This window comes from Delphinapterus leucas, chromosome 1, assembly GCF_059928025.1.
Source record: "Delphinapterus leucas isolate spDelLeu-1000000601 "Yukka" chromosome 1, BTC_Dleu_Yukka2, whole genome shotgun sequence".
Classification (NCBI taxonomy): Eukaryota; Metazoa; Chordata; class Mammalia; order Artiodactyla; family Monodontidae; genus Delphinapterus; species Delphinapterus leucas.
The window spans coordinates 73581317-73603967 of NC_143129.1; the positions used below are offsets into that span (position 1 = coordinate 73581317).

Here is a 22651-nt window from a genome sequence, read left to right on the forward strand (position 1 = left end):
GGAGAGAAACTGTCATTTGAAGAGATGCATGCACCCCCATGTTCACAGCAGCACTACGGGCCACAGCCAAGACATGGGCAAAACCCAAGTGCCCATCAACCGATGGCTGGCACAGGAAGACGTGGTATATATGTACTGTGGAATATTACTCAGCCATACAAAAGAGTGAGATATTGCCATTTGCACCCAGAAGGAGGGACGTAGAGTATATTACACTTAGCGACGTAAGTCAGGCAGAGAAGCACAAAGATATGTGGAACCTAAACCGTACTACGAACGAATGTATGTGCCAAAGAGAAGCAGACACACAGACATAGAAAACACACTGTTTGTTACCCAAGGGGAAAGTGTAGGGCAGGGGGAAATCCGGAGCTGCGATTAACAGAGAGGAAATAACTATACGTAAAGCACATAAGCAACAAGGATTTACCGTACAGCACAGGGAACTGTATTCATGTGTCGTGATAACGTATAATGGAAAATAACCTGGAAAAGGACATATAACTGAATCACTTTGCTGTACACCTGAAAGTAACACAATGTTTAAACCAACCATACTGCTACGAAAAGGAGAAGACGACGAAGGGGAAAAAAAGAGGGCAACGGGACAGAGGCAAGGGCAGGATCCTTGACAACGCAGGATTTGGAAAGGATCGGGGGGCGGGGGGGAAAGTGGCGAGACAGGAGGTGGGAGGGGGGTGTTTGTGGGAGTAGGCAGGAGGCTGAGGTGGTGGTGCTGGGGGTGCTGTCCCGAGGGCTGATGCTGTTGGTGGGAGCAGAGGTTTAGAGGAGGGGGTGGTGTTTGTCGTGCCGATGGTGCTGGTGGCAGTAGCGGTGGAGGAGCGGGCCGGTGTCGGAAACGTATTTCTGTCGAGGGTCAAAACATGAATCTAGAGTGTAGTCTGCGATGATAGTGTGGACTTCTTTGGAACTCTTCGTGCAAGCGAGCGCTTCTGGGACTCTCTAGGAAAATGGGCTGTATCGCTCCCAGAGGTGGCAACTTGCTTGCTCCTGGTTGTGCAAAGATAGTATAATTTTCGGAGTGGGGGCAGAGTGAGGCAGAGAGCTTGGACACGTGGCGAAAGGTGACGAGGTTGGGCTGTGCGGGTGCCAGTGTGGGGTGTTCCTTACTAGTGACAAGCGGGACACAAGCGGGGTCGGGGTCAGGAAGAGAACAAGGACAAGGAAGGGGTCTGGGCGAAAGAGTGGCTGAGCCCGCGAGGTGTCAGGTCCCGGAGGCCTGGCTCCCGGGCGTGTGTGGGGTGGGGGCGTCTGCGTGGGAAGGACAGGGGCCGGAAGGTGCGGTGGTGAGCGAGCTGTTGCAGGACCGGTGCCTTGAGTGTGGCAGCTGGGAAACCCAGCTCCGCTTTGGGGCTGCGGGAACCAAAAGGGGACGCTGCGTCTGCACGGGCCGGGAATCGAACCCGGGCCTCCCGCGTGGCAGGCGAGAATTCTACCACTGAACCACCCATGCACCGATGGCCGCCGGTGCCCGCCGCTGCCCCAGCGGCGCTCGCCGCCAACCGCCGGACCCTGGTCACTTCTCGCCCCGTGGGCATGTGCTCCATTTGAGCAGGAGGCCGACGGGCCACCTGAATGAGAGGCTCCGGGCACTCTGGCGACCCCACGGCGCGAGGCGGTCGGAAGCACCGACGGATGGAGGGACGCAGGCGGGCTCGGCCCGTCCTGCGCTTTCTCTGCCGTCCACGGAGCCGCGTGACTGTCGGTGTCGCCAGAGGAAGCCAGGAGGCGAACCGGCCTGGCCCGCGCCCGAATCCCAGTCAGGGCAGGCGAGGCGTGGCCGCTGCGGCTGAGCACCGGCGTTCCTCTCAGCCGCCGCCCGGCTCCGACGCAGGCAGGCAGGCAGGCAGGCAGGCAGGCAGGTGTGGTCCGGCCAGGGTCCCAAGGCGAAAAAGCACCGAGGGCACGCACCGCAGGCCGGCAAGACGCTGTCGGCGGCCACCTCGCTGTGGCTGTGGAGGGAATGGAATGGGCAGGCGGGCCGTTGGGGCTGGCGGGAAGGACAGGATGTTGGAAAGAGGGAGAGCTGCTGCTGGCGGAAGTGGAAGAAAGGCTGTGAGAACGAGTCCGCTGTTCAGCAGGCAGAAGTCGGAGGGCGGGCGAGGCGTGGAGGGCTTTCCACGCGCGGCCGTTCTGCGTGTGGCGGTGGGGGCGGGGTGGAGCGGGGCAGAGGGCGTGGGGGGGAGGGGCGAAGGCAGGCAGGCAGGCCGACCAGCAGCAGCAGCAGCCGCCAGCAGGTGAGGAAAGATGTGCTGCGAAGGGCTGAAGGGCTTCCTGGTGTGTGGGTGCAGGTAGGAGGGGGCGTAGGAGCTGGCGGGGAGGGCGTTTGTCCGGAAAGCCCGTGGCCGGAGGGTTCCTAGCGGGCCGTTTCTGCCAGGCCCGCGGCCGTGGCTGAGAAGGTCCCGCGTCTGAGAGGCGTGGATGTCCGGGCCGCAGTTTGGAGAGGCGGCAAGAGTGCAAGGCGCGAACGGACTGGAAGGCAGTAAAGCGCCGCCATAGGGCGGGCCAAAAGGCTGGCTTGTCAGGAGTGGGATTCGAACCCACGCCTCCAGGGGAGACTGCGACCTGAACGCAGCGCCTTAGACCGCTCGGCCATCCTGACGGCGGGCCTGGGCGTGCGCGTGGCCGCTCGGCTGGCTGGGACCCGACGCGACGCGACGCGAAGCCCGGTGCCCTTGGCGGGACGCGGTGCTCCGCGCCAGGCGCGCGGCCGTGTGGGTGCGCGACGGAGCGGGCGCGCGGCGGCCGACGGGGAGCAAGGCCAGACGACGCGCCTGGCTCCGCCGCGCTGGCGCCCTCGCCCACCCCTGGCCCCGCACGGAGCCGGGCCGCGTCTTGCCAGCCCCTGCCGCCGGCCCCCACCGGCGCCTCTCCTCGCCGGCCATGGCCAGGCGCGCGCCCACCCGCTCCTCGCAGCCTTGCTTTCGGTCTCGGGCCCCCTCCTCCCGGCGCGATCCCCGCGTCGGAGGCAATAGGCAGCGCGCACTCGGAGCTTTCAGCGCCACTTGGGTCCGGGTCCCTGTCGGGTCGGGGGCTGCTGCTTTGGAGGACGCGGTTGGTGTGGCGTTGGGTCGGGTCGGGCACGTGCCGGACGCCCGAGGTGGGCAGGGGGCCGGAGGGCAGGGGGAGGCGTCGGCAGGCAGCCCGAGGGCGTCCGGGCGCGGGGGCGGTGGCCGCCGTCCTCGTTAGTATAGTGGTGAGTATCCCCGCCTGTCACGCGGGAGACCGGGGTTCGATTCCCCGACGGGGAGGCAACACGCCCCCTTTTGGTGGCTGGCGCCGCTCTCTGTCCCGCCGCCTATCTCCCAAGGACCCTGCTTCTCCGCCCTGTGCCCTCCGTCCTCCAGCGAGGCGCAGGGCCCCAGCGCGTGCCCAGCCTGCCCACCCTCGGCCCCCTCCAGCCCTCCAGCCCTCCAGCCCTTCCTCGTCGCCGGGCACTCAGTCGCCACGGCCGAGCGACGGCCTCCTCTGGACACCACAAGCTCTCGATGACGTTGCGGCCCGCCCAAAGTGGCTGTCTCCGTGGGCTCCTTGCGTCGCGACGCAAAGCTGCGCAGCTATGCACAGCTGCACAGGTGCACAGCTGCCGGGACGGGTGCGAGGCGGATGAGTGCCGTCCCCTGTCGGTGCGGGAAGTGGCCTGGCCAGGCGCCGGGTGGAGAAGGGCTTTGGCGAGCCGGGGTGCTGGAAGATGCGTGCGCCGGGGGCGGGGGCGGGCCGCGGCGTGGAGCCGAGGGACCTGGAGCAGCAAGGCAGCGAGAGCGCCCCCCTGAGGCGATCGGGCGGGTGGTCTAGGGCAGCTTCGTAGGGCTGGCGCGGGTGGGGCGCCGGGGGGCCTTGGTGGCGTCTGTGACGTCACAGAGCTGCCGGCCGGCGTGGCGTCGGGGCAGGGCTGTTCCAAGCGGCGGCTGCGGCGGCGGCGGCTGAGGAGGACGAGGAGGACGAGGGAGAGAAAGGGGAGCAGGAGTCGGAAGAGAAGGAGGAGGAGGAGGAGGAGGAGGAGGAGGAGGGGGAGGAGGAAGCGGCGACGAGAGTGCGCTCGGGCGAGCCCGGTGCCGGCGTCTCGGGGGCGGCCCGGGCTGTGCAGCGTTGGTGGTATAGTGGTGAGCATAGCTGCCTTCCAAGCAGTTGACCCGGGTTCGATTCCCGGCCAACGCAGCAGGCCGACCTTTTGCCGAGCTCCGCGGGCGGCCGGCCCGGGGCCTGTGAGGGAGAGCTGGGAGCAGGGAGCGCGGTGGCCCTAGCGGCTCTTCTTGTGTGTGCGAGGAGCAGGCGCGCAGTGTTCTGAGGGTGCTGCAAGCAGGAAGGACGGGAGGACGCGTGGATTGCCAGGGGCGGCGCGTGGCTGGACTTGGAAAGGCGGGGTGTTGGCGCCAAGGTGGCGCCGAGCGGCTGCTATGGGTCGAGCAGGAGGAGCGGTAGAGCCTGACGCTCCCTGGTGGTCTAGTGGTTAGGATTCGGCGCTCTCACCGCCGCGGCCCGGGTTCGATTCCCGGTCAGGGAAGCCTTTCTTCTTCCTCTCTACCTCACACCGTCCACAACCCACTTTTAGGCCACGCTTGCTCCGCGGCCTCGGCGTCGCGCCCTGCCCGACAACAGCCGCCCGGTGCCCTGCACCTGCAGCCCAAGCCCTGCCACGCAACCTCCACCCCCCTCCCCGCCCGGCCAAACCTTTTGGCCGCACTGGCGCGCGCCCACTCGAGGCCTTCGACGTCCCGTGTCTTCGTTTCCACTCGCTTGCCTCAGCCCCAAACACGAATGGCCGGGGCAGCGCCTCTCCCCGCCGAGGCTGTGGCCACGAGCAAACGCCCCCGCCTGTGTTTGGACTCTCCAGCAGCACTGCTTCTCCCCCACGGCGACGGCGGCGGCGGCACCGACGGCGCTGTCACACGCGGTGCCTTCTGACATCGCCGGATCCCCTGTGGAAAGGAGCACCGGTGGGCAGACGGGTGCTTCGCAACACCGCAGCAGGCTTCCTGAACGCCCTTGCCGGTGCCCTGGGGGTGGCTGACAGTGTGGGATGAAGGTGTTTGTGGCCGCGGTCGGTGGCCACCCCACGCGGGTTAGGGAACGGAGCAGAACGAGCCCATGGAGAGAGGGCGGCGCTGGGCCGCGTGCTGGGAGGTGCGAGGAAGGGCCTGGGGTGTCTGGCTGGAGCGCGGGCAGGAGCGGGAGGTGTTGGGCTGGCGGGGACCTGGCCCGGGAGAGCGGCTGGCCACTCAGGCAGGGGCTCGGCAGAAGCTTGGAGTGGTGGCGGCCCCTGGCCCGGCACGGGTGTGCGGGTGGGTGAGATCAGGGGGTGGGGTGGGCCTGGAGTAGGAGTGGGTCTGAGGAGCGCTGGCGGAAGTGAGACTTCCGGGCAGGACATGTGACGGTCGGGTCTGTGATACAAGGGGCAGGTGGCAAGGAGAGGGGTCCGAGCCTGCAGGCTGGGGGGAAGGGCGGGGTGTGTGAGTGGGCTGTGGGGCGAGGAAGATGGCGGGAGAGGACCCCTTCGCGGTGGGGTGGCGGGTGAGCGCCCCACACTGGTGTGCTGTACGGCAAGGTGGTCCGGCCAAGCAACGGGTTGGTACTGGGGACGGTGGGTAGGAGGCAGGTAAGAGAACAACAGAAACGGAGCGCGCCACAGGGGCTAGGCGGGGTCCGAATGGGGTGGGGGCTCTCTACTGCCCCAGAGGCGTACATCACCTCTCACCGGGAGAAACCATCCAGTCTCAGGTGTGTGTGGCGGCGGGGGTGGGGGGAGGAGGGGTTGAGGCTGAAAGAGGCCAAGGGAGAGGTCCCGTCTGATCCAGCAATCCCACTCCTGGGTACGTACCTGGAAATGACGAAACAAGAGTTCAAAAAGGCCCAAGCACCTCCATGTTCACAGCGGCACTATTTGCACTAGCCAAGACATGGAAAGAACCCAAGTGCCCGTCAACGGGTGGCTAGTGCAAGAAGAGGTGGTGTCTGTGTACTACGGGCTATCACTCAGCCATCAATAAGAAAGAATGAAATATTGCCACTTGCTGCCACAAGAATGCTCCCAGAGAATATTACGCTTACTGAAGTATGTCCGACAGAGAAACACAAAGATATGTGGAATCTCAAAAGTACTACCACTGAATCTATGTGCGAAACAGAAACAGGTTCACAGACCTGGAAAACACAGTGATGGTTACCCGAGGGAGAAAGGAGGGGTGGAGGGACAAATTAGGAGCTCGATGAACCGATACACAGTACTTCATATAAAGGAGATAAGCAACAAGGATTTACCGAATAACACAGGGAATGATATTCAATCTCCTGCAATAACCTATACTGGAAATCAATCTGAAACAATATTAGACATGGAAAACAGTATCCCCTTTGCTGTACACCTGAAACTAACTCAGTGTGGTTAATCAACTCTTCTTCCTAAACCACAAGTACTAGTACTTAAAAATAAGCAAGTAAATAAATGAATAAAAGCAACGAACAAAATAAATAGGAGAAACTGAGCCATCAGATGATCCAGCAATCCCCGTCGTGGGTACACATCCGCCAAAGAGAAAAACTGTTTTTTGGAGAGGTCCATGCACCCCCGTGTTTGTAGCTGCGCTACGTGCCACAGCCAAGACACAGAAGAAAACCCATGTGCCCATCAGCAGTTGGCTGACAGAAAAAGATGTGGTGTATATGTACTGTGGAGTATTACTCAGCCATTTCAGAGAATGAAATATTGCCATTTGCCACAATAAGGACGGTCCTAGAGATTATTACACTTAGTGAAGTAAGTCTGACAGAGAAGCACAAAGATACGTGGAATCTAAAACAAAATAGAAAAGAATGTATGTGCAAAAGAGAAACAGATTCACAGACGGAGAAAACACACTGATGGTTACCCGAGGAGAAAGGCAGGGGTGCAGACATAAATTAGGAGCTGCGATGAACAGATACACCGGACTTCATATAAAAGACATAAGCAACAAGGATTTCCAGTATAACACAGGGAATGATATACAATATCCTGTAGTAAGCTATCATGGAAAGCAATCTGAAACAATATTAGACATGGAAAACAGTATCCGCTTTGCTGTGCACCTGAAACTAACTCAATATTGTTAATCAACTTTTCTTCCAAAATTACAGCTAGTAGTTCTTATAAGTAAGTAAGTAAATGAGTAAATATTAAATGCACAAATAAAAACAACACACTAAAGAAATAGGTGAAATATGAGCTCTCATACGATCCAGCAATCCCCATCGTGGGTACACATCGGCAGAGGAGAGAAACTGTCATTTGAAGAGATGCATGCACCCCCATGTTCACAGCAGCACTACGGGCCACAGCCAAGACATGGGCAAAACCCAAGTGCCCATCAACCGATGGCTGGCACAGGAAGACGTGGTATATATGTACTGTGGAATATTACTCAGCCATACAAAAGAGTGAGATATTGCCATTTGCACCCAGAAGGAGGGACGTAGAGTATATTACACTTAGCGACGTAAGTCAGGCAGAGAAGCACAAAGATATGTGGAACCTAAACCGTACTACGAACGAATGTATGTGCCAAAGAGAAGCAGACACACAGACATAGAAAACACACTGTTTGTTACCCAAGGGGAAAGTGTAGGGCAGGGGGAAATCCGGAGCTGCGATTAACAGAGAGGAAATAACTATACGTAAAGCACATAAGCAACAAGGATTTACCGTACAGCACAGGGAACTGTATTCATGTGTCGTGATAACGTATAATGGAAAATAACCTGGAAAAGGACATATAACTGAATCACTTTGCTGTACACCTGAAAGTAACACAATGTTTAAACCAACCATACTGCTACGAAAAGGAGAAGACGACGAAGGGGAAAAAAAGAGGGCAACGGGACAGAGGCAAGGGCAGGATCCTTGACAACGCAGGATTTGGAAAGGATCGGGGGGCGGGGGGGAAAGTGGCGAGACAGGAGGTGGGAGGGGGGTGTTTGTGGGAGTAGGCAGGAGGCTGAGGTGGTGGTGCTGGGGGTGCTGTCCCGAGGGCTGATGCTGTTGGTGGGAGCAGAGGTTTAGAGGAGGGGGTGGTGTTTGTCGTGCCGATGGTGCTGGTGGCAGTAGCGGTGGAGGAGCGGGCCGGTGTCGGAAACGTATTTCTGTCGAGGGTCAAAACATGAATCTAGAGTGTAGTCTGCGATGATAGTGTGGACTTCTTTGGAACTCTTCGTGCAAGCGAGCGCTTCTGGGACTCTCTAGGAAAATGGGCTGTATCGCTCCCAGAGGTGGCAACTTGCTTGCTCCTGGTTGTGCAAAGATAGTATAATTTTCGGAGTGGGGGCAGAGTGAGGCAGAGAGCTTGGACACGTGGCGAAAGGTGACGAGGTTGGGCTGTGCGGGTGCCAGTGTGGGGTGTTCCTTACTAGTGACAAGCGGGACACAAGCGGGGTCGGGGTCAGGAAGAGAACAAGGACAAGGAAGGGGTCTGGGCGAAAGAGTGGCTGAGCCCGCGAGGTGTCAGGTCCCGGAGGCCTGGCTCCCGGGCGTGTGTGGGGTGGGGGCGTCTGCGTGGGAAGGACAGGGGCCGGAAGGTGCGGTGGTGAGCGAGCTGTTGCAGGACCGGTGCCTTGAGTGTGGCAGCTGGGAAACCCAGCTCCGCTTTGGGGCTGCGGGAACCAAAAGGGGACGCTGCGTCTGCACGGGCCGGGAATCGAACCCGGGCCTCCCGCGTGGCAGGCGAGAATTCTACCACTGAACCACCCATGCACCGATGGCCGCCGGTGCCCGCCGCTGCCCCAGCGGCGCTCGCCGCCAACCGCCGGACCCTGGTCACTGCTCGCCCCGTGGGCATGTGCTCCATTTGAGCAGGAGGCCGACGGGCCACCTGAATGAGAGGCTCCGGGCACTCTGGCGACCCCACGGCGCGAGGCGGTCGGAAGCACCGACGGATGGAGGGACGCAGGCGGGCTCGGCCCGTCCTGCGCTTTCTCTGCCGTCCACGGAGCCGCGTGACTGTCGGTGTCGCCAGAGGAAGCCAGGAGGCGAACCGGCCTGGCCCGCGCCCGAATCCCAGTCAGGGCAGGCGAGGCGTGGCCGCTGCGGCTGAGCACCGGCGTTCCTCTCAGCCGCCGCCCGGCTCCGACGCAGGCAGGCAGGCAGGCAGGCAGGCAGGCAGGTGTGGTCCGGCCAGGGTCCCAAGGCGAAAAAGCACCGAGGGCACGCACCGCAGGCCGGCAAGACGCTGTCGGCGGCCACCTCGCTGTGGCTGTGGAGGGAATGGAATGGGCAGGCGGGCCGTTGGGGCTGGCGGGAAGGACAGGATGTTGGAAAGAGGGAGAGCTGCTGCTGGCGGAAGTGGAAGAAAGGCTGTGAGAACGAGTCCGCTGTTCAGCAGGCAGAAGTCGGAGGGCGGGCGAGGCGTGGAGGGCTTTCCACGCGCGGCCGTTCTGCGTGTGGCGGTGGGGGCGGGGTGGAGCGGGGCAGAGGGCGTGGGGGGGAGGGGCGAAGGCAGGCAGGCAGGCCGACCAGCAGCAGCAGCAGCCGCCAGCAGGTGAGGAAAGATGTGCTGCGAAGGGCTGAAGGGCTTCCTGGTGTGTGGGTGCAGGTAGGAGGGGGCGTAGGAGCTGGCGGGGAGGGCGTTTGTCCGGAAAGCCCGTGGCCGGAGGGTTCCTAGCGGGCCGTTTCTGCCAGGCCCGCGGCCGTGGCTGAGAAGGTCCCGCGTCTGAGAGGCGTGGATGTCCGGGCCGCAGTTTGGAGAGGCGGCAAGAGTGCAAGGCGCGAACGGACTGGAAGGCAGTAAAGCGCCGCCATAGGGCGGGCCAAAAGGCTGGCTTGTCAGGAGTGGGATTCGAACCCACGCCTCCAGGGGAGACTGCGACCTGAACGCAGCGCCTTAGACCGCTCGGCCATCCTGACGGCGGGCCTGGGCGTGCGCGTGGCCGCTCGGCTGGCTGGGACCCGACGCGACGCGACGCGACGCGAAGCCCGGTGCCCTTGGCGGGACGCGGTGCTCCGCGCCAGGCGCGCGGCCGTGTGGGTGCGCGACGGAGCGGGCGCGCGGCGGCCGACGGGGAGCAAGGCCAGACGACGCGCCTGGCTCCGCCGCGCTGGCGCCCTCGCCCACCCCTGGCCCCGCACGGAGCCGGGCCGCGTCTTGCCAGCCCCTGCCGCCGGCCCCCACCGGCGCCTCTCCTCGCCGGCCATGGCCAGGCGCGCGCCCACCCGCTCCTCGCAGCCTTGCTTTCGGTCTCGGGCCCCCTCCTCCCGGCGCGATCCCCGCGTCGGAGGCAATAGGCAGCGCGCACTCGGAGCTTTCAGCGCCACTTGGGTCCGGGTCCCTGTCGGGTCGGGGGCTGCTGCTTTGGAGGACGCGGTTGGTGTGGCGTTGGGTCGGGTCGGGCACGTGCCGGACGCCCGAGGTGGGCAGGGGGCCGGAGGGCAGGGGGAGGCGTCGGCAGGCAGCCCGAGGGCGTCCGGGCGCGGGGGCGGTGGCCGCCGTCCTCGTTAGTATAGTGGTGAGTATCCCCGCCTGTCACGCGGGAGACCGCGGTTCGATTCCCCGACGGGGAGGCAACACGCCCCCTTTTGGTGGCTGGCGCCGCTCTCTGTCCCGCCGCCTATCTCCCAAGGACCCTGCTTCTCCGCCCTGTGCCCTCCGTCCTCCAGCGAGGCGCAGGGCCCCAGCGCGTGCCCAGCCTGCCCACCCTCGGCCCCCTCCAGCCCTCCAGCCCTCCAGCCCTTCCTCGTCGCCGGGCACTCAGTCGCCACGGCCGAGCGACGGCCTCCTCTGGACACCACAAGCTCTCGATGACGTTGCGGCCCGCCCAAAGTGGCTGTCTCCGTGGGCTCCTTGCGTCGCGACGCAAAGCTGCGCAGCTATGCACAGCTGCACAGGTGCACAGCTGCCGGGACGGGTGCGAGGCGGATGAGTGCCGTCCCCTGTCGGTGCGGGAAGTGGCCTGGCCAGGCGCCGGGTGGAGAAGGGCTTTGGCGAGCCGGGGTGCTGGAAGATGCGTGCGCCGGGGGCGGGGGCGGGCCGCGGCGTGGAGCCGAGGGACCTGGAGCAGCAAGGCAGCGAGAGCGCCCCCCTGAGGCGATCGGGCGGGTGGTCTAGGGCAGCTTCGTAGGGCTGGCGCGGGTGGGGCGCCGGGGGGCCTTGGTGGCGTCTGTGACGTCACAGAGCTGCCGGCCGGCGTGGCGTCGGGGCAGGGCTGCTCCAAGCGGCGGCTGCGGCGGCGGCGGCTGAGGAGGACGAGGAGGACGAGGGAGAGAAAGGGGAGCAGGAGTCGGAAGAGAAGGAGGAGGAGGAGGAGGAGGAGGAGGAGGAGGGGGAGGAGGAAGCGGCGACGAGAGTGCGCTCGGGCGAGCCCGGTGCCGGCGTCTCGGGGGCGGCCCGGGCTGTGCAGCGTTGGTGGTATAGTGGTGAGCATAGCTGCCTTCCAAGCAGTTGACCCGGGTTCGATTCCCGGCCAACGCAGCAGGCCGACCTTTTGCCGAGCTCCGCGGGCGGCCGGCCCGGGGCCTGTGAGGGAGAGCTGGGAGCAGGGAGCGCGGTGGCCCTAGCGGCTCTTCTTGTGTGTGCGAGGAGCAGGCGCGCAGTGTTCTGAGGGTGCTGCAAGCAGGAAGGACGGGAGGACGCGTGGATTGCCAGGGGCGGCGCGTGGCTGGACTTGGAAAGGCGGGGTGTTGGCGCCAAGGTGGCGCCGAGCGGCTGCTATGGGTCGAGCAGGAGCAGCGGTAGAGCCTGACGCTCCCTGGTGGTCTAGTGGTTAGGATTCGGCGCTCTCACCGCCGCGGCCCGGGTTCGATTCCCGGTCAGGGAAGCCTTTCTTCTTCCTCTCTACCTCACACCGTCCACAACCCACTTTTAGGCCACGCTTGCTCCGCGGCCTCGGCGTCGCGCCCTGCCCGACAACAGCCGCCCGGTGCCCTGCACCTGCAGCCCAAGCCCTGCCACGCAACCTCCACCCCCCTCCCCGCCCGGCCAAACCTTTTGGCCGCACTGGCGCGCGCCCACTCGAGGCCTTCGACGTCCCGTGTCTTCGTTTCCACTCGCTTGCCTCAGCCCCAAACACGAATGGCCGGGGCAGCGCCTCTCCCCGCCGAGGCTGTGGCCACGAGCAAACGCCCCCGCCTGTGTTTGGACTCTCCAGCAGCACTGCTTCTCCCCCACGGCGACGGCGGCGGCGGCACCGACGGCGCTGTCACACGCGGTGCCTTCTGACATCGCCGGATCCCCTGTGGAAAGGAGCACCGGTGGGCAGACGGGTGCTTCGCAACACCGCAGCAGGCTTCCTGAACGCCCTTGCCGGTGCCCTGGGGGTGGCTGACAGTGTGGGATGAAGGTGTTTGTGGCCGCGGTCGGTGGCCACCCCACGCGGGTTAGGGAACGGAGCAGAACGAGCCCATGGAGAGAGGGCGGCGCTGGGCCGCGTGCTGGGAGGTGCGAGGAAGGGCCTGGGGTGTCTGGCTGGAGCGCGGGCAGGAGCGGGAGGTGTTGGGCTGGCGGGGACCTGGCCCGGGAGAGCGGCTGGCCACTCAGGCAGGGGCTCGGCAGAAGCTTGGAGTGGTGGCGGCCCCTGGCCCGGCACGGGTGTGCGGGTGGGTGAGATCAGGGGGTGGGGTGGGCCTGGAGTAGGAGTGGGTCTGAGGAGCGCTGGCGGAAGTGAGACTTCCGGGCAGGACATGTGACGGTCGGGTCTGTGATACAAGGGGCAGGTGGCAAGGAGAGGGGTCCGAGCCTGCAGGCTGGGGGGAAGGGCGGGGTGTGTGAGTGGGCTGTGGGGCGAGGAAGATGGCGGGAGAGGACCCCTTCGCGGTGGGGTGGCGGGTGAGCGCCCCACACTGGCGTGCTGTACGGCAAGGTGGTCCGGCCAAGCAACGGGTTGGTACTGGGGACGGTGGGTAGGAGGCAGGTAAGAGAACAACAGAAACGGAGCGCGCCACAGGGGCTAGGCGGGGTCCGAATGGGGTGGGGGCTCTCTACTGCCCCAGAGGCGTACATCACCTCTCACCGGGAGAAACCATCCAGTCTCAGGTGTGTGTGGCGGCGGGGGTGGGGGGAGGAGGGGTTGAGGCTGAAAGAGGCCAAGGGAGAGGTCCCGTCTGATCCAGCAATCCCACTCCTGGGTACGTACCTGGAAATGACGAAACAAGAGTTCAAAAAGGCCCAAGCACCTCCATGTTCACAGCGGCACTATTTGCACTAGCCAAGACATGGAAAGAACCCAAGTGCCCGTCAACGGGTGGCTAGTGCAAGAAGAGGTGGTGTCTGTGTACTACGGGCTATCACTCAGCCATCAATAAGAAAGAATGAAATATTGCCACTTGCTGCCACAAGAATGCTCCCAGAGAATATTAACGCTTACTGAAGTATGTCCGACAGAGAAACACAAAGATATGTGGAATCTCAAAAGTACTACCACTGAATCTATGTGCGAAACAGAAACAGGTTCACAGACCTGGAAAACACAGTGATGGTTACCCGAGGGAGAAAGGAGGGGTGGAGGGACAAATTAGGAGCTCGATGAACCGATACACAGTACTTCATATAAAGGAGATAAGCAACAAGGATTTACCGAATAACACAGGGAATGATATTCAATCTCCTGCAATAACCTATACTGGAAATCAATCTGAAACAATATTAGACATGGAAAACAGTATCCCCTTTGCTGTACACCTGAAACTAACTCAGTGTGGTTAATCAACTCTTCTTCCTAAACCACAAGTACTAGTACTTAAAAATAAGCAAGTAAATAAATGAATAAAAGCAACGAACAAAATAAATAGGAGAAACTGAGCCATCAGATGATCCAGCAATCCCCGTCGTGGGTACACATCCGCCAAAGAGAAAAACTGTTTTTTGGAGAGGTCCATGCACCCCCGTGTTTGTAGCTGCGCTACGTGCCACAGCCAAGACACAGAAGAAAACCCATGTGCCCATCAGCAGTTGGCTGACAGAAAAAGATGTGGTGTATATGTACTGTGGAGTATTACTCAGCCATTTCAGAGAATGAAATATTGCCATTTGCCACAATAAGGACGGTCCTAGAGATTATTACACTTAGTGAAGTAAGTCTGACAGAGAAGCACAAAGATACGTGGAATCTAAAACAAAATAGAAAAGAATGTATGTGCAAAAGAGAAACAGATTCACAGACGGAGAAAACACACTGATGGTTACCCGAGGAGAAAGGCAGGGGTGCAGACATAAATTAGGAGCTGCGATGAACAGATACACCGGACTTCATATAAAAGACATAAGCAACAAGGATTTCCAGTATAACACAGGGAATGATATACAATATCCTGTAGTAAGCTATCATGGAAAGCAATCTGAAACAATATTAGACATGGAAAACAGTATCCGCTTTGCTGTGCACCTGAAACTAACTCAATATTGTTAATCAACTTTTCTTCCAAAATTACAGCTAGTAGTTCTTATAAGTAAGTAAGTAAATGAGTAAATATTAAATGCACAAATAAAAACAACACACTAAAGAAATAGGTGAAATATGAGCTCTCATACGATCCAGCAATCCCCATCGTGGGTACACATCGGCAGAGGAGAGAAACTGTCATTTGAAGAGATGCATGCACCCCCATGTTCACAGCAGCACTACGGGCCACAGCCAAGACATGGGCAAAACCCAAGTGCCCATCAACCGATGGCTGGCACAGGAAGACGTGGTATATATGTACTGTGGAATATTACTCAGCCATACAAAAGAGTGAGATATTGCCATTTGCACCCAGAAGGAGGGACGTAGAGTATATTACACTTAGCGACGTAAGTCAGGCAGAGAAGCACAAAGATATGTGGAACCTAAACCGTACTACGAACGAATGTATGTGCCAAAGAGAAGCAGACACACAGACATAGAAAACACACTGTTTGTTACCCAAGGGGAAAGTGTAGGGCAGGGGGAAATCCGGAGCTGCGATTAACAGAGAGGAAATAACTATACGTAAAGCACATAAGCAACAAGGATTTACCGTACAGCACAGGGAACTGTATTCATGTGTCGTGATAACGTATAATGGAAAATAACCTGGAAAAGGACATATAACTGAATCACTTTGCTGTACCCCTGAAAGTAACACAATGTTTAAACCAACCATACTGCTACGAAAAGGAGAAGACGACGAAGGGGAAAAAAAGAGGGCAACGGGACAGAGGCAAGGGCAGGATCCTTGACAACGCAGGATTTGGAAAGGATCGGGGGGCGGGGGGGAAAGTGGCGAGACAGGAGGTGGGAGGGGGGTGTTTGTGGGAGTAGGCAGGAGGCTGAGGTGGTGGTGCTGGGGGTGCTGTCCCGAGGGCTGATGCTGTTGGTGGGAGCAGAGGTTTAGAGGAGGGGGTGGTGTTTGTCGTGCCGATGGTGCTGGTGGCAGTAGCGGTGGAGGAGCGGGCCGGTGTCGGAAACGTATTTCTGTCGAGGGTCAAAACATGAATCTAGAGTGTAGTCTGCGATGATAGTGTGGACTTCTTTGGAACTCTTCGTGCAAGCGAGCGCTTCTGGGACTCTCTAGGAAAATGGGCTGTATCGCTCCCAGAGGTGGCAACTTGCTTGCTCCTGGTTGTGCAAAGATAGTATAATTTTCGGAGTGGGGGCAGAGTGAGGCAGAGAGCTTGGACACGTGGCGAAAGGTGACGAGGTTGGGCTGTGCGGGTGCCAGTGTGGGGTGTTCCTTACTAGTGACAAGCGGGACACAAGCGGGGTCGGGGTCAGGAAGAGAACAAGGACAAGGAAGGGGTCTGGGCGAAAGAGTGGCTGAGCCCGCGAGGTGTCAGGTCCCGGAGGCCTGGCTCCCGGGCGTGTGTGGGGTGGGGGCGTCTGCGTGGGAAGGACAGGGGCCGGAAGGTGCGGTGGTGAGCGAGCTGTTGCAGGACCGGTGCCTTGAGTGTGGCAGCTGGGAAACCCAGCTCCGCTTTGGGGCTGCGGGAACCAAAAGGGGACGCTGCGTCTGCACGGGCCGGGAATCGAACCCGGGCCTCCCGCGTGGCAGGCGAGAATTCTACCACTGAACCACCCATGCACCGATGGCCGCCGGTGCCCGCCGCTGCCCCAGCGGCGCTCGCCGCCAACCGCCGGACCCTGGTCACTGCTCGCCCCGTGGGCATGTGCTCCATTTGAGCAGGAGGCCGACGGGCCACCTGAATGAGAGGCTCCGGGCACTCTGGCGACCCCACGGCGCGAGGCGGTCGGAAGCACCGACGGATGGAGGGACGCAGGCGGGCTCGGCCCGTCCTGCGCTTTCTCTGCCGTCCACGGAGCCGCGTGACTGTCGGTGTCGCCAGAGGAAGCCAGGAGGCGAACCGGCCTGGCCCGCGCCCGAATCCCAGTCAGGGCAGGCGAGGCGTGGCCGCTGCGGCTGAGCACCGGCGTTCCTCTCAGCCGCCGCCCGGCTCCGACGCAGGCAGGCAGGCAGGCAGGCAGGCAGGCAGGCAGGTGTGGTCCGGCCAGGGTCCCAAGGCGAAAAAGCACCGAGGGCACGCACCGCAGGCCGGCAAGACGCTGTCGGCGGCCACCTCGCTGTGGCTGTGGAGGGAATGGAATGGGCAGGCGGGCCGTTGGGGCTGGCGGGAAGGACAGGATGTTGGAAAGAGGGAGAGCTGCTGCTGGCGGAAGTGGAAGAAAGGCTGTGAGAACGAGTCCGCTGTTCAGCAGGCAGAAGTCGGAGGGCGGGCGAGGCGTGGAGGGCTTTCCACGCGCGGCCGTTCTGCGTGTGGCGGTGGGGGCGGGGTGGAGCGGGGCAGAGGGCGTGGGGGGGAGGGGCGAAGGCAGGCAGGCAGGCCGACCAGCAGCAGCAGCAGCCGCCAGCAGGTGAGGAAAGATGTGCTGCGAAGGGCTGAAGGGCTTCCTGGTGTGTGGGTGCAGGTAGGAGGGGGCGTAGGAGCTGGCGGGGAGGGCGTTTGTCCAGAAAGCCCGTGGCCGGAGGGTTCCTAGCGGGCCGTTTCTGCCAGGCCCGCGGCCGTGGCTGAGAAGGTCCCGCGTCTGAGAGGCGTGGATGTCCGGGCCGCAGTTTGGAGAGGCGGCAAGAGTGCAAGGCGCGAACGGACTGGAAGGCAGTAAAGCGCCGCCATAGGGCGGGCCAAAAGGCTGGCTTGTCAGGAGTGGGATTCGAACCCACGCCTCCAGGGGAGACTGCGACCTGAACGCAGCGCCTTAGACCGCTCGGCCATCCTGACGGCGGGCCTGGGCGTGCGCGTGGCCGCTCGTCTGGCTGGGACCCGACGCGACGCGACGCGAAGCCCGGTGCCCTTGGCGGGACGCGGTGCTCCGCGCCAGGCGCGCGGCCGTGTGGGTGCGCGACGGAGCGGGCGCGCGGCGGCCGACGGGGAGCAAGGCCAGACGACGCGCCTGGCTCCGCCGCGCTGGCGCCCTCGCCCACCCCTGGCCCCGCACGGAGCCGGGCCGCGTCTTGCCAGCCCCTGCCGCCGGCCCCCACCGGCGCCTCTCCTCGCCGGCCATGGCCAGGCGCGCGCCCACCCGCTCCTCGCAGCCTTGCTTTCGGTCTCGGGCCCCCTCCTCCCGGCGCGATCCCCGCGTCGGAGGCAATAGGCAGCGCGCACTCGGAGCTTTCAGCGCCACTTGGGTCCGGGTCCCTGTCGGGTCGGGGGCTGCTGCTTTGGAGGACGCGGTTGGTGTGGCGTTGGGTCGGGTCGGGCACGTGCCGGACGCCCGAGGTGGGCAGGGGGCCGGAGGGCAGGGGGAGGCGTCGGCAGGCAGCCCGAGGGCGTCCGGGCGCGGGGGCGGTGGCCGCCGTCCTCGTTAGTATAGTGGTGAGTATCCCCGCCTGTCACGCGGGAGACCGCGGTTCGATTCCCCGACGGGGAGGCAACACGCCCCCTTTTGGTGGCTGGCGCCGCTCTCTGTCCCGCCGCCTATCTCCCAAGGACCCTGCTTCTCCGCCCTGTGCCCTCCGTCCTCCAGCGAGGCGCAGGGCCCCAGCGCGTGCCCAGCCTGCCCACCCTCGGCCCCCTCCAGCCCTCCAGCCCTCCAGCCCTTCCTCGTCGCCGGGCACTCAGTCGCCACGGCCGAGCGACGGCCTCCTCTGGACACCACAAGCTCTCGATGACGTTGCGGCCCGCCCAAAGTGGCTGTCTCCGTGGGCTCCTTGCGTCGCGACGCAAAGCTGCGCAGCTATGCACAGCTGCACAGGTGCACAGCTGCCGGGACGGGTGCGAGGCGGATGAGTGCCGTCCCCTGTCGGTGCGGGAAGTGGCCTGGCCAGGCGCCGGGTGGAGAAGGGCTTTGGCGAGCCGGGGTGCTGGAAGATGCGTGCGCCGGGGGCGGGGGCGGGCCGCGGCGTGGAGCCGAGGGACCTGGAGCAGCAAGGCAGCGAGAGCGCCCCCCTGAGGCGATCGGGCGGGTGGTCTAGGGCAGCTTCGTAGGGCTGGCGCGGGTGGGGCGCCGGGGGGCCTTGGTGGCGTCTGTGACGTCACAGAGCTGCCGGCCGGCGTGGCGTCGGGGCAGGGCTGCTCCAAGCGGCGGCTGCGGCGGCGGCGGCTGAGGAGGACGAGGAGGACGAGGGAGAGAAAGGGGAGCAGGAGTCGGAAGAGAAGGAGGAGGAGGAGGAGGAGGAGGAGGAGGGGGAGGAGGAAGCGGCGACGAGAGTGCGCTCGGGCGAGCCCGGTGCCGGCGTCTCGGGGCGGCCCGGGCTGTGCAGCGTTGGTGGTATAGTGGTGAGCATAGCTGCCTTCCAAGCAGTTGACCCGGGTTCGATTCCCGGCCAACGCAGCAGGCCGACCTTTTGCCGAGCTCCGCGGGCGGCCGGCCCGGGGCCTGTGAGGGAGAGCTGGGAGTAGGGAGCTCGGTGGCCCTAGCGGCGCTTCTTGTGTGTGCGAGGAGCAGGCGCGCAGTGTTCTGAGGGTGCTGCAAGCAGGAAGGACGGGAGGACGCGTGGATTGCCAGGGGCGGCGCGTGGCTGGACTTGGAAAGGCGGGGTGTTGGCGCCAAGGTGGCGCCGAGCGGCTGCTATGGGTCGAGCAGGAGCAGCGGTAGAGCCTGGTGGTCTAGTGGTTAGGATTCGGCGCTCTCACCGCCGCGGCCCGGGTTCGATTCCCGGTCAGGGAAGCCTTTCTTCTTCCTCTCTACCTCACACCGTCCACAACCCACTTTTAGGCCACGCTTGCTCCGCGGCCTCGGCGTCGCGCCCTGCCCGACAACAGCCGCCCGGTGCCCTGCACCTGCAGCCCAAGCCCTGCCACGCAACCTCCACCCCCCTCCCCGCCCGGCCAAACCTTTTGGCCGCACTGGCGCGCGCCCACTCGAGGCCTTCGACGTCCCGTGTCTTCGTTTTCACTCGCTTGCCTCAGCCCCAAACACGAATGGCCGGGGCAGCGCCTCTCCCCGCCGAGGCTGTGGCCACGAGCAAACGCCCCCGCCTGTGTTTGGACTCTCCAGCACCACTGCCTCCCCCACGACGCCCCTCACGTCTGACCAGCCACCCCTTCTTTCCTCGTGAGGTGCTGGTGCTGTTTGTGGTAAAGGTGGGGGTGGTGGGCCGGGGGTGGCCGTGTTCAGTGCCCGCAGCGGCGGCGACGGCGAGCGGGAGAGGGATCTATCTACATCTCCAAGTTGCAGGGACTCGCCTCCCTTATCTGTCTCTTAAGCCAGTAACTGCTCCGGGCAGCTTCCCTGTTGCGTGCCAGCTCCTGGGCTGCCTGTGAGTCCCGTTTGCCGGTGGTGTGCTCCTAGGGCGTCCGGTCTTGTTTGGGGCCCGGGAGCAGAGAGGCGGACTAATCACCCGGGGAGCAGAGATGTGAAAATGAATCTGGACACGTGCCAGTAGTTACACCGCCGGGCAGCGGAAGTGCGAGAGCAGGCAGGTACCGCAGGCCAAACTTAGCCAAGCAGGTGGGAGGCTGTGGAGGCAGATGCCTGACAGGGTGGACTACCAGCCATCATCTTGTTCCAGTTGCATGACTGGAATAAGTCATGCTTATTCCTATTCAATGCTCTCAATCCTATCACAGGGAGGCAGAATATTACCGAGAATACCTCCCTCCCGCACCCCCCAACCAAACACACATATGCCTCTCACGTAGATGTGACTTCTAATAATTTCCCATTCCGCCTTACCATCTGTGTACCCAGGATGCACCATCCTTCTCTCCACCCCTGTACCTGTCTTCTGATGATGCTCTCATAGTAAATCGCAGACCTCATTTTTTTTTAGGCCAGATGGCTGCAGCATTGCGGTAATTTCATTTGTTAAGGATACGTTTACATAACCTCCTTTTACACTCTGGCCTTGACTTTTGTTCTCCTCTTTTCCACCCGGCCTCTCTTTCCAGGACAATTCCCCACTTTTTTCACACCACTCTGTCTTTTCTTTGTCACCATCCTTCCTTACCAGGAAGTGGCATTCTCCTTGGTGCTGAGATTTATCTATTTATCAGTTTCCAGCTCCTGTCATTTCTGTTTCATATTTTCCTTGACAGTTACCTTTCTATGCAGGTGGAAGTTTCTGCGTTCAGTTCTTCTTCTAGACTCTTCTAGCTGCTATTTTTTTTCCTTTTTTTTTTTTTTAATAAGACTTTGATCATCTGACTCTTCTTAAAAAGTTTTAAGAAAAAAAAAAAAGAAAAAGAAGCCTCTCCACTCTGTGGACCCAGACTTTCTCTATGCCTCTTGCATTTCTAGCAAATCTTGTCTATGGAATTTGTACAAAAGCCTTTTGAATCAAATCAACTTTTTCCCTGGAGGAAGTGATGTCTTCCATTTGTATCTGCTTTACCTCCTAGCTAGGAAATGACATCGTATTATTTTTCATTTTATGAATATCATTTCTGATCTGGTTTTACACATAGCAGCATCAACATGTTTTTCTAGAAAAACTGACCATATGATTATATAGGTAAATTAACACCCAATTAATAATTAATTGATATTAATATAATATTAATTACATTAATAGTAATATATTAAGTGCTTTTTTCATTATGTAATTATATGATAAATGTGATAATACTAATACATTAATATTATAACACTAATGATTATTAAGTAATTAATAATCAATAAGTAGGCTTTTTCAGACCTTAAGTAAGTGTAATTGACACTCTGGTTTTCTCAATTGAGGAACTTCTGAATGGCAGGATCCACCAGTAGAAATGCCAGAGCGTTTGGTAAAATTGCCCAGTCTGCGCAGAACTCTGAATGGTTAACTGCTTTTAGAATTCCAAAGAATCCGGGGTAACTACGTTTATTACTAAAACTGATTTTCTTGATTCAAAGTAACTTGCAGGTGGGTTTCATGTTTCAGAATAAAAAATTATAGTGATACTCATTAAAAACTAGTGATTCTCTATGGCGAGCCATGGCTCATCAGCAATATTTTTGTATCACTACGTGTTAATAGGAGTAGCATTGGGGGGGAGTATTCAACCTACAGTCTCTCAGGTCCCCAGATGTTGCTCTGCCTCCAGTTGGTGTATTTGGTACTCCTTGAGAATCATTCAGGGAGAGCCTCGGAGCTCACTGCCATATTGAACTTATGTCTTTGAATAAACCCAGCATCTGGGTTTAAAATTCAGAAAGAGGCAATGAAACTGGGCTTCAAAGACGTTTACTGAAATTCGGACATCAGGCTGACTTCCCAAGCAGGGATCATTAGTTCAAATTAGCAGCGAACTATTTGCCCAAAACCCACCCCCGCTCCATTCTCCATTCCCTCAAGCCATTCTCACTTCCATCAAGTAGTGAATTCAGTTTTACTCGTGTCTCTGTCTCAACTTCGGGAGAAAGAGGCAGTCGCTTCCTGCTGGAATTGGGAAGAAAGGAAGTAAGGATCCTAGTGTCACATGCAGGGATGATTTCTTGTTTGAGTTTTTAGAATCACACAAGTCAGACCTACTTGCAATGTGAAAGTGAAGAAGTGGAAATCTTAGCGGAGAAACGTGGTGTTTGATTAAAGATCTGTGAATATAACCTGCAAGGATGAATATGCTGCCTTGGCTTCTGTGGTGCAAATGGTTAGTGTGTTAGGCTATTAGGTGTAAAGGTCATTGGTTCTAATCCCACTCCTGGACGTTTGTAACTTTTTAAATTTTTTGAGGTAACGTTGGTTTCTGGGAGGAGAGAGTATTAGGGAATAATTGCTTAATGGATATGGAGTTTTATTTTGGATGATGAAAATGTTTTGGACTAGATAGAGGTGGTGGTTGTGTAACCTTGAGAATGTATTAAATGCCACTGAACTGTTCACTTTAAAATGGTTAATTTTATGTTATGTGAATTTCACTTAAAAAAATTCAATGTGGTCCCTGATGTCCAATGCTCAGCAGGTTTAACTGTAAATCAATATATTGTTGGTTCAAGTGCTCCCAGGGGAGTGTGTTTTAGCCTACTATTGCCCAGCCCTGCTGTTTCTCTGCCAGAAGGGACTTTTTCTTTCTTAATTCATCCCTCTTATGCAACCAGATGAAAGCATCTTTGCGCTACATCCAGGTAGGGCAGAAGCAAAAATGCTCTGAAAAAGCAGTTATCCTAAACTAAAACCCAACCAAAGCAATTCTCTCTGTGTGTGCTTAGTATAATGGTGTCACCATCTGATGGTTAGTTTTATGTGTCAACTTGACTGAGCCATGGGTTGCCCAGATATTTGGTCAAATGTTATTTCAAGTGTTTCTGTGACGATGTTTTTGCATGGGATTAACGTTTC

The 22651-nt window shown here is 59.9% G+C and overlaps 12 non-coding genes across 12 annotated transcripts; 6 read left to right on the plus strand and 6 right to left on the minus strand.

Moving 5' to 3' along the window:
- Nucleotides 1-1403: 1403 nt before the first annotated feature.
- Nucleotides 1404-1474, minus strand: TRNAG-GCC (transfer RNA glycine (anticodon GCC)). Its single transcript has one exon. It is a non-coding gene; the product is annotated as a tRNA-Gly (tRNA).
- Nucleotides 1475-2540: 1066 nt separating this feature from the next.
- Nucleotides 2541-2623, minus strand: TRNAL-CAG (transfer RNA leucine (anticodon CAG)). Its single transcript has one exon. It is a non-coding gene; the product is annotated as a tRNA-Leu (tRNA).
- A 577-nt stretch (nt 2624-3200) lies between these two features.
- TRNAD-GUC (transfer RNA aspartic acid (anticodon GUC)) lies at nt 3201-3272 on the plus strand. Its single transcript has one exon. It is a non-coding gene; the product is annotated as a tRNA-Asp (tRNA).
- An 835-nt stretch (nt 3273-4107) lies between these two features.
- Nucleotides 4108-4179, plus strand: TRNAG-UCC (transfer RNA glycine (anticodon UCC)). The gene has a single exon. It is a non-coding gene; the product is annotated as a tRNA-Gly (tRNA).
- A 274-nt stretch (nt 4180-4453) lies between these two features.
- Nucleotides 4454-4525, plus strand: TRNAE-CUC (transfer RNA glutamic acid (anticodon CUC)). The gene has a single exon. It is a non-coding gene; the product is annotated as a tRNA-Glu (tRNA).
- Nucleotides 4526-8672: 4147 nt separating this feature from the next.
- Nucleotides 8673-8743, minus strand: TRNAG-GCC (transfer RNA glycine (anticodon GCC)). Its single transcript has one exon. It is a non-coding gene; the product is annotated as a tRNA-Gly (tRNA).
- A 1066-nt stretch (nt 8744-9809) lies between these two features.
- Nucleotides 9810-9892, minus strand: TRNAL-CAG (transfer RNA leucine (anticodon CAG)). The gene has a single exon. It is a non-coding gene; the product is annotated as a tRNA-Leu (tRNA).
- Nucleotides 9893-11381: 1489 nt separating this feature from the next.
- Nucleotides 11382-11453, plus strand: TRNAG-UCC (transfer RNA glycine (anticodon UCC)). Its single transcript has one exon. It is a non-coding gene; the product is annotated as a tRNA-Gly (tRNA).
- A 274-nt stretch (nt 11454-11727) lies between these two features.
- Nucleotides 11728-11799, plus strand: TRNAE-CUC (transfer RNA glutamic acid (anticodon CUC)). The gene has a single exon. It is a non-coding gene; the product is annotated as a tRNA-Glu (tRNA).
- Nucleotides 11800-15947: 4148 nt separating this feature from the next.
- On the minus strand, nt 15948-16018 carry TRNAG-GCC (transfer RNA glycine (anticodon GCC)). The gene has a single exon. It is a non-coding gene; the product is annotated as a tRNA-Gly (tRNA).
- A 1070-nt stretch (nt 16019-17088) lies between these two features.
- Nucleotides 17089-17171, minus strand: TRNAL-CAG (transfer RNA leucine (anticodon CAG)). Its single transcript has one exon. It is a non-coding gene; the product is annotated as a tRNA-Leu (tRNA).
- Nucleotides 17172-18651: 1480 nt separating this feature from the next.
- Nucleotides 18652-18723, plus strand: TRNAG-UCC (transfer RNA glycine (anticodon UCC)). Its single transcript has one exon. It is a non-coding gene; the product is annotated as a tRNA-Gly (tRNA).
- Nucleotides 18724-22651: the final 3928 nt, after the last annotated feature.